At 39.7% G+C, this 10,089-nt stretch overlaps 1 protein-coding gene across 2 annotated transcripts in view; it reads right to left on the bottom strand.

Annotated features, from left to right (window-relative positions):
- LOC104958283 (sodium-coupled neutral amino acid transporter 3-like) overlaps nucleotides 1-8,408 on the bottom strand; it is a 33,601-nt gene extending 25,193 nt beyond the window's left edge. For both annotated transcript variants that reach the window (XM_010786038.1, XM_010786102.1), the window contains exon 1: nucleotides 7,949-8,408. The gene's annotated coding sequence lies outside the window, so the exon portion shown is untranslated. The remainder of the gene's footprint in view (nucleotides 1-7,948) is intronic.
- Nucleotides 8,409-10,089: the final 1,681 nt, after the last annotated feature.

The raw sequence follows: 10,089 nt of genomic DNA, 5'->3' as shown, positions 1-10,089 counted from the left end.
TTTTTGTATTATTTTAATATAATATACTTTAATATCGCTTTAATATTGTCTGCTTATCTGTATTATTGTGTTGCATTGTTGGAGAAGCCTGTGACCTAAGATTTTCAACGACATAATTACTCTGTAGCTATGTTAGTTTGACAATAAAGAACCTTGAAACTTGAACCTTGAAATGATTAATACAAAGGGGAGCTCCCTGCTAACCTATTGGGATTTTAGGCATGCTTTTGTTGCTCGTCCTTTTCCCTGAAAAATGCCTCTCACAAAATCTATAAAAAAAGTCTACAAAGAATGTCTGAGAGTTTTACTTGACCTCCAGTAAGTAAATCAGAAAAATCATTAGATTCACCACAAATTGAGAAGGGTTATATTGAAACTGCATGTTCCGATTCTTTCATTAAACAGAACACAGGCAGTGCCTTATGGCGTGTGTTCCCTCTGTTGATCGGCCATCTCTCTCCCTGCTACAGACCACTGTGATAAATCAACATGGAGAATAGGAGATTAACGTCTGACTAAGAGATTTGTCCGTTTCTGAGATGCTCCTCCTCATCAGGACTCCTATAAGCCACAGTGAGAAACACACGCCTGTGAAAGGATGCAGGAAGTGGTCTCTGCTTGGCAGTGCATTTAAATATTCATTCATGTGGAAGGTATTATCCCACAGTAAGTCAAGTGTTTCAGACAGAGCCTATAATCGGGATTATTCTGAATTTTCAAAGCAGAGAGAAACATTTCTTGGCAATAATTTCCCCTTCAATTCTCCTTTTATGATTTAGTAACCCAGAATGTCTTCTTAAGGGATGGATGCTGACGTGTGTAAGTATTGTAAAGACCAGCATGGCATACATAAAAAAGTATATATGCACATAAAAACAAGGCTTTCGTATAAATTAAAAACATCCAACGTTTGCACAATTAGTATCTTTGTTGCAAAGGTTGGATTATTTACCTTTACCCAAGATATGCTAGACTGTTGAATAAGTTGGCGTGAACAGGGGTGTGGGTAGGGGATGTTTTTTGGGGGGGGCAGTTTTATGTCCTTTAAGTTTGTTGGTGATATTTGTTCCACAAGTGGCTGCGCACTTTTTTTTACCAAACATTTATTAGATTTTCTGTACTCCACATCCAATTCCTTATTTAAATTGAATATAGCTTTTAGTAAAAGTGTATGCAGAAAAAACATGTAAATCAGTTTTAACATCACATCCGAGTGCCACTTATTCACTTAATGTACATTGTTTTCACTTCTGTCTATCACCCTACAATCATCTTAGCTGTAGATATATTTCCTATTTTGTCTCTCTCTGCTGTCATTCCAGCCACTTGACCCTCCATCACCCCACCGCCAGCAGTGTCAACCGATCTGATTGGCTGTTATTTACAGAGCTCTATCACTCACTATCCAATAGTCAGGGGGGTCAACACATTCTTAATTATTCCAGTTAGGGGTCTGTTAACTCAAATGGTGCAATTTGAGCGAGTGGAAATCTGGTGTCATGTCCCTCAATTTCGCCACCTTCCAAATAAGGTGATAAATAACCGTGATAAAAAGAGAAAGCTTTTTTTTAAAGTAATTTGACAGGGAACATAAACAGCTGGAGTTCAGCACAGCCCTTAATAATGTATGGGTTGTGTGTTGTGGTTATCCTTGTCCGTTGTATATGAACTTGCAACAAATGACACACAAGGACACAGAAAATTCTCATGGCCAAGGAGAGAAAGAAGCAAATTCCCTTCCAAGAAATATACTTGCTTGTTTTGCTCACTCACTCACTCACTCACTCACTCACTCACTCACTCACTCACTCACTCATTTACTCACTCACTCACTCACTCACTCACTCAAAGAGGCCGACGGTGTACTGTATTGTCTGCAGATCTGACTGGCAGGCTGTAGTTGGAAGATGAAAGGTGTTTGCGATACTACGTGGGTCTGGAACCCGAATAAGATGAGGGATTAGATGGAAAGTGAGGCGTGAAGCAGTGAGGATCATCTTTAGTGTCTTGTGACAACCCTGCATAGGAGCACTGCAGCCTGGTGACTCACTAAAATTGTGATTTATTTATAGAATCCAACAATACTTTCCGTCACTTTGGCTCAACGCTGACTCTGGAAACCCCACAGACAGGAAGGGACAGTAGAGGAGTAATGTAAACCCACATAAAAGTCCTGAGACTTCTTTTAAAGAGTGCAGACACGATACAGATTACGATACAAACAGCCTGGGATGGGCTTGGGGACAAAAGTAATATCCTGTAAGACAAGACAAAGGGGGACAGGTAACACGTAAGAACAAGTAGACTGTATGGGCTGGACTTATGTTCATTAATTAGCTAGGAGCTGAGCCTTATCAATAAAACATTGCATTCAGAGCATTAGCCAAGTGAAAGTTGTCTTTTTGTTGTGTGCTATTAAATAGTAAAATACAGGGTTCATATATTATTACTGCCGTTTATTTCTGCATGTATTTATTTATTTATTTATACGTTTATGTAGTTTCTTATATATTTCCGTTTCCAGTGCAATCTTTTGGAGATATTTATTTTTTTAACTGGTTCTTGCAAATTGTGTGAAGGTTATACAATACAGCATAATCTGCATTAGCTTGAGATGACAATCAATCTGCAGCTCCATCCTGCTGTGCATGTTTGAGGCGTTGTATAACACACACACTGTTCCAGGTGCAGAAGGCAGCTATAATTATGCACTGAAAGCTGTCAAATTAAATCCCTGGCATCTAAAAGAAAACCAAAAAGCAGTAAAGTGTGTCTAAACAGAATGAGAAAACCCCAATCAAGATTGAAAAGGCAAGAAAGGGGATATCTTTCAACATATCACAAAAAAACTGTTTAGAGCGAGGGTGTTTATGCCATGTTGCTCTTGAGGTGATCAGCTGCTTCAAAATAAATGATGGGTTATGCAGATTCTGTATAGTCCCACATCTGTTTCAACAACATACTGTGAATGTAGAACAAATGATTCACTTGACTGGAAAGTGATCTCAGCCCTGCAGCTCTCTTGCTGACGAGCTGCCATCATCTCCTCTGTACAAACACTATAACCCTATGCTGTGCAAAACTGCAAATAAACTGTTAACAAGCACCTTTTGTCACATACAGTGCAATAAAACTTTTCTAACACGCATTTTATTACAAGATGCCAGATAGTGTGGTGCTAACATTTTGGGCAGTATCATTGCAAAATGACAAAGTGATGTTGTGTTCACATTGTTTGCAGAAGGAACTAATGGGAATTGGGGGGGAAATGATACCCAAGATGGTGTATATTCAATGTTAGGTATTGATACATTTATACAAATGTATACAAAAAGTGATGACATCGATGTCATCATGTGATTAAATTAAGGCTTATTGCCAAAGCAGTAAATGACTGGGATCAAATGCTTTTTTGTTTTCTAAGAAAAAGAGAACATGTTTCAACACATGCACGCCATTCATTGTATCTGGGTGGTACAGTAAGGCTGGTAAGAACTGGCCTGGATAGTAACACAATGCTGACAGGGTCATGGCAAATCAAATGTGCCCAGTTCTCACCAGACAGCTGCCAAATACAGCCCTGAAAGCAAAGGCCAGTAAACTCACTGCCAGATGAATAAGACTGCAAGTCAGGGTAAACAAAATAGTAAAGATGTACTTCTTTAAAACAAGATGTTTTTTATATGAATATACTGTATATGAATAAGTTATCACAATGTTGCTGCATACTGCAGGTGTGTGCAAGAATTTTAAAAGTGTTAAAAGCTGGCCAGCAGACTACTGTGTTTTGCCTGCCAACCAGTTTCTGGATGACAATACCAAATCAGTTTAATTTGGAAAATCTTGGCAGCTGAACGGATTTACTAATGTAGCAAAGGTCATTAGTAAACACAAATATTTTGGTAGGAGTTGAAAAACTCCTATTTAACAGATAAAACACTTCCCTTAGATCTACTGTTGAGATATCTTTAAAGAACAGTGGACAATATAATTTTCTATATGTAAATGATCATATATTTATATGGTTTTAAATATTATTTCCTTTCTTTTTTATACAAATGTGACAATACATATACACCAAAAATATATATATATTTGTCACTAGTCTCAATAAACTATGAAATGGGGACTGTTTCAAAACATATATTACATTTCTGTACTTCTTCTAGCTTTAGAAAGAGCCAGTTTATAGAGCTTTAATCAACAGTTATTTTGTATCTGTATCAATGAATTTTTCTCAATTCATGGCTTCATTGATCGGTCTTTTGAACATCAGAAACTCACATTATCTTATGGCACAAGTGGTGAGGTGATGAAATGTCTTGGTTAGTCCAACTAACAGTAAAAACAACAAATATTAAATAAACCATAATGCAAGACCTATAAAAGTAGCATATGCTGATTTGAAAAAAATCAATGAATATTCAAGAAATGTCATTTTATTTTGATCAATAAATCGACTAATTATTGCAGTTCCTCCTGTTTAACCAGGCAATGTTGAATTGATATAAAAGCAAATTAATTTTTTCTTCCTCAGATGGTCAGCAGTTATTTTGTTCGCACTGTGGCTTCACAGGCAGATTGACTAAGGACCGAACATAAAGCTCAGCAGTGGCACAGTCAAGGACATCACCTCATTGAGGAAAGCGTATGCCAGTTGTGTATTGGTTAGAAACAATACAGCAGGATGCACTCAGCTAACCAGCCTTTCATTCAGACGTCCTCTGTCAACACCACACTTTTCAAAGCCAGCTCTGTCTTCCCTCAATCATGCGCCCTCAAACAAAGTACCATCTCTCCTGGCATCTGCCACTCGGCTCACTCCTGTTTCCTCCTGATCACATGGGAGGAGAGCAAAAGAAAGAGAGTACATCATGGGGGCGAATGCATTCATTGAGCTGGTAGTACAACTCACGCAGTGTTTGACCACCCTGCTGGATGTTGCACTGCTGACTCTGTCACATGCCGCAGCACCACGGACGTCCAAATCCCAATCAGAGCGGGCACCGACTGTAAGCAGATCAATGTAAGGCTTAAGCATCAAATCCCTTATAGAACTAGGTGCTGAGTACAATAAGCCAACGATGGATAATGAGCCAAAATACAAGTATAGCTGAGACTCGGAAGATTGTTTTCAGCTTTTGGGCAGTTTAATTTGACCCAATGGTAAGACTTAACACTTTCCCTCCTACTGAAGGGTCTTTGGCAAATAAATCGAGACCAACAAGAACCAAGACAGACTCACACCAACCAAACCTTTACTCTGACTTTCTTATGAGGAGAAGAAATGAAAAAGAAACGCCCTATAAAAGCGGTTCACTGTTGTTAAGTATTGTGGCTGATCAATCAATCAAGCTAAACAATTACTATTCATTTAAACTGCTCACATCTCATAGACATGGACCACTTCAAAATTGTTTCGGCCATTATGCAGTTTCAATTACATGAAGCAGTTGTTTCTGTAAGACGTTGAAGTAAGACTCTGCTGTTCAGTTATCAGCAGTAGATTGAGCAAAGTGTTGAGAGTGAAATCATTTTCTACGTATATACCATCCAATGGTCAGATGAGCTCTAAGTGGTGTGACCTAATCCGGACTACAATTCTTCTTCAAAATGTAGAAATACTGTGAAATGACTTGAGCCAAAAGGATAGATTTACCTTACTGTAGGCCTAGACCTTCTAATCCATCCGCTTTACTGTGCCAATACAACTACAAGGAAAAACTTAAGGAATTTTGTTCAGTTTGCTTTTATTAAATCCCTTTTGAAACCTCAACTCCAGACAGAAAAATCATGGCCTTTCATAGATTAATACAATCAACAAAGTCACAGCAGGGTGTTCCTTTCTTCTCACAGTGAACTACATTGCACTTCATGGCTGAACAATCCCTTCATGTTTCCTTTTCATTCCTACAGATGTAAATCAATACAGAATCAGAATCAGAATCAGCATACCTTTATTAGTCCCACGGAGGGGACATTTGCGTAGTTAGAGCAGGGAAAAGAGCCACAGACAGCTTAATGTTACATTATGTTAAATATGTGACATGCATTTTTTTTTAAAAGTACTAAGTTATGACACAATAAAAAAATATAATAAAAAATAGTTACATAATTTAAAAAAAATACACATCCCGTAACAGTTCTTAGGATTTAGCAGCCAGGTAAATATTAGTTATTAACGGCATATATATATATATTGCACATCTAGCACATATTGCACGTAGGTGGTTGGTATTTAACAGCAGCAAGTTACACAATTTACAAAATACACACCTTGTAACAGTTCTAAGGATTTAGCAGCCAGGTATATATTACACAGTTATTAACGGCATGTATATATTGCATATATTGCACATAGTTTGTTGGTATTTAACAGCAAGGGGTGATGATACTGCTACAGGATATCTAAAATAGAAATAGGGCTTTGATCAAATCAAATAGGAACTTACTGAGTATCTCTGTCTGTGTCACATCTAATGGTGGATAAAAGGGAGTCAGCAGAAGGAGTCATGAACACTTCTCATCCACTAACTGCAGATTTAAAGAGAAGAAACAAATACTAAGGAAGATATTTGCTTATTCTCTGCTGGCCATGAACCACTAAAGTAGATGTGAATGATGGCTATGACCTTTGTTGCATAGTGCTCACTACTAATTTCTTGTCAATCGATACATTTTGTTATCAACCTGCCATAAGATGACATTTGTGAAACAGCACCTTTCATTCTGAACTCAAATAACCAGCTGTGTACGCATGTGCCTGATCAAAAACATGTACATTTGCTTTCCCTCTCATGCACGTGTGCAAGGATACAGCCTGAAACACACAAATGCAGGCGTTAATCTCACAGCAGATCAAAAACTCAGCACGCCTCAAAGCTGAGGCTGGATAAGTCTGTTACACTGTGATTTCATTGTGGGATGGAGTTTGGAGAGAGGCAGCACACGCCAGAGATGAGCAGAGAGCTGTGTCACTCAATGATAACGAAAGAGGCCATGTGGGCTTGACATGAGCTCTCACCAGCTCCAAACCGTCAAGTCTGCCACTGTCTCACCTGCTGCTCACAAGCCCTTGAGGTGACTCATCGTGGAGGAGTTAATAACTGGACCTTGCTGACTGAAAGTGTCTCCAGAAAGCATGCCGCTGTTAGGAGTTGTATCCAGTCTATGGCATGTTGTGCACAATGCTATAGATGTATTTAATTTGAGGGCTTCTTTTGCATAGTTGGACATATCATACCAAAAGCCTTATTTTATCCTTCAGAATTGATAGCACCTGTAGCCTAGCTGTGACGTGGTGTGAGCCAGCTGTGGATGCTTCTGCCAGGCACATCCTTAAAAACACGAGAGACAATCCAAAAGTGAAGTGCAATGCACCTGCATGAGCATTTGGTAACAATCCGGGCACACGATGCCTCATGCTGTCATTATAGTATTACATTTGATCACTGAGCTATACTGGGTCGTGGCAGTGAGAGGGAATGACTGGAATCACTGTTCAAGTCAGAGGATGCACTCTGGGCAGAGTGAACATGTATTTAGTTGTGTATCAAATTATTCCAGCTGATTCTAAGATAAGCCCGAATGAAGAAATCACTTAGAAATGAGGTCTTTGGAGTGTAAAGGGAATCTCAAAAGACAAATGAAGATCAAGTGCAGCGAGCTTAGTAATATTGCATCTCTCTATGGATGGTTATCTGACGACGAAGGACCTTGCCTGAATGAAACAACCCTAAACAACGTTATCTTGACCTTACTTTTACTCCCGTGTAGGCTAAATGTCACAGTCGGACTAAGCAAGCAGGCTGATGCTGCACATACGAAGGAACGTTTTTCCTAATGTTCTTTATTTTAAGGTCCCTGTCTATGTGAAAAACATGCTCATTGATAAGTTTCAGACATTGTGGGTGCTATACTCGTCAACGAGAAGCATTCAGTGCCTTACCAGTGAAGTGCCAGTGTCCTCCCCCAACTCCAAATATCTCCACACAGATCTATCCTCTGCTCGCTAATGGGTCTGCCTCCTCCCGTGGCGTTTCGTCCTGCCTCTGTCCCGCTACGTCCGTCCACCTTCCCTCCAAACTGCGTAAATGTAATGTGTTTCCCACTACAATTGTCCTCGTAATCTTCTCAAAAGTGGGATGTGAAGAGTGCCCAGGTTCCGCCTACCGCACGCACAACGAACCCCCAATCAAATGATTGTTGTGTGTGTGTTGTTGCGAAGCCAGCGCACAGGGTCACGAGAGCCCTACTATTTGGCATGCGCCCGTTTAAATCATTTGAAAATTATGACCCAAGCTGCGTTGTCATCGTCGGTCGTTGAAAGGCTCGTGCCCACTGCTCTTAACATGTTATTTTTCACACGGTGAAGGGGGTCGTGTGCATTTCTTGTTGACGGGTTTATCGTCGTGCTTGAGCGCGCATTATGAGACAATGAGACATTGAGTGGTCGCGAGGAGACCACACACTAGCATTTATTTCATCTACTCGAGTGTCTCCCGAAAAAAAACGTACCCGGGCTCTCTTGAAAAATCGATTTAATTTATATTTTTGGCAAGCATCAACGTCAACAACGTAAACAGCTGCCTGAACCATGTGCCACAAAAGCTCACTGTTTGCTTACGCACAAAGGATACGCACGCTCAATTTCTAGGTCATGAGCGGGAGCGCGTTTTGATGTCACAATACGCTCGGAGCCTCTTTTCTCTCTCTTCTAGCCCACGATAACGAGAGCATGACACACACACCTGCAGTAAAATACGAACAGGTTCCCTAATCCTGTGAACTTTCATCTATATTCATGGGGGGGGGGCAGATAGAGCCAAACACATTTTCCATAAGAAAAGGACTCATTTATATGGCATGAATTACTCAATCTGCACACAAACACACAAATAATACATGTACTTTTTTAAAACGTGCCTTATCTTTTTACGTCAATGCTGATACATCCTGCACTTTCTCCCACAAATACCATACTGTCATCTCACCCCAGAATGATCCAGCAACCACCATTTCCTTTGAAGCTGTGGCAGTAAACCTGACCTTGTGGAAAACTAAGGACATTTCACCTTGGGGACATATAAGCGCAGCATCTGCTCTGAGGTTGACCCAGTGGGGAATGGCTACCCATCGAGGAAAGGGCCAGAGATGCTGAGAAAGTGGCTGGTGCGTCCTGGAGGTCAGCAGAGCAGCTCAACAGATGTATGCTATAGTTCAAAGAGAGACTCAGTGCATGCTTTAATCCGGGCTTCATTTCAAGAGTGTATAGTCCTCTGGATGTTCCTATTCCCCACGAAAATGTGTTGGTATGCTAGTTTAGGCACTGTCAACTAATGAGGAGAGGGTGAAGAGCAAAGACATCTGGCAACTGGTTCTGGAGGCACACCATTTGTATTCAGTTGTATGAACTCCCCCTGTTCTTTTTTCTTTAAACCGTGCATGTGTACCAGTCTCACCTTGCCTTACCTGTCAGCTTTAAGGTGATTGGTAGTGCTCCAGAGGACTTTCTGACTGCCAAGAGCGGTGCACAGCAAGGCGTAACCATAGAAACTGGGTGTAGCAGGTCTGCAATGCAAGTAAGATGGCAGAGGTGCTAAATAAATAATTAAATATCGCAATGAATGTATTTTAGCTTACACATAATAATTATATGTCAGAGAACTATGAACCTTTTAAGTAAAAACGGCTATCTACATTGAAATGGGGGAAACAGGAAATACTTATAATATGTAGGTATGCTAATAATATTCCAATTATACACAAAAACACATAACCTTATCTAAATAAATACAATATACAATCACAATACAGTCATGCTTGCGAACATTTACTAAATATTTCTAAACACAAAAGGAGGCACATCTGAGGTTGAGGTACTGTATGTCGTAATTGTCTAAAAAAATAAATATAAGACAAACTGAAATTGTATCTCAATATGGCGCTTGAAGGCAACGGTATTACAATTCATCTCTTGGGAGTTTAAAGTCTGTGCAATTTTAATTTCAATCCATCCAAAGGTTTATTAGTTATTTCAATTTACTGGCAGACCTACCGACAATATTCCTATCAACATTCATTGAGTAA

This window comes from Notothenia coriiceps, unplaced genomic scaffold, assembly GCF_000735185.1.
Source record: "Notothenia coriiceps isolate Sejong01 unplaced genomic scaffold, NC01 NC01_scaffold00000284, whole genome shotgun sequence".
Lineage (NCBI taxonomy): Eukaryota > Metazoa > Chordata > Actinopteri > Perciformes > Nototheniidae > Notothenia > Notothenia coriiceps.
The sequence above is the reverse complement of the archived record's forward strand: the minus strand, read 5'-3'. Positions and strand labels throughout refer to the sequence as shown.